General features: G+C 48.1%; 1 protein-coding gene across 1 annotated transcript in view; it reads left to right on the forward strand.

Moving 5' to 3' along the window:
• The window catches only part of RAB11FIP4 (RAB11 family interacting protein 4), a 24,576-nt gene that overhangs the window by 8,400 nt on the left and 15,671 nt on the right, over positions 1–505 (forward strand). The gene's annotated exons all lie outside the window — the stretch shown is intronic.

The raw sequence follows: 505 nt of genomic DNA on the forward strand, positions 1-505 counted from the left end.
GTACACGACGTATCCTGTGATGGTACATGACGTATCCTGTGATTAGACGTGACGTATCCTGTGATGGTACACGACGTATCCTGTGATGGTACAGGACGTATCCTGTGATGGTACAGGACGTATCCTGTGATGGTACGCGACGTATCCTGTGATCGTACGCGACGTATCCTGTGATCGTACGCGACGTATCCTGTGATCGTATACGACGTATCCTGTGATGGTACGCGACGTATCCTGTGATTAGACGTGACGTATCCTGTGATGGTACATGACGTATCCTGTGATCGTACACAACGTATCCTGTGATGGTACATGACGTATCCTGTGATGGTACACGACGTATCCTGTGATGGTACACAACGTATCCTGTGATCGTACACAACGTATCCTGTGATGGTACATGACGTATCCTGTGATGGTACATGACGTATCCTGTGATTAGACGTGACGTATCCTGTGATGGTACACGACGTATCCTGTGATGGTACATGACGTATCCTGTGAT

This window comes from Pyxicephalus adspersus, chromosome 6 (assembly GCF_032062135.1).
Source record: "Pyxicephalus adspersus chromosome 6, UCB_Pads_2.0, whole genome shotgun sequence".
Lineage (NCBI taxonomy): Eukaryota > Metazoa > Chordata > Amphibia > Anura > Pyxicephalidae > Pyxicephalus > Pyxicephalus adspersus.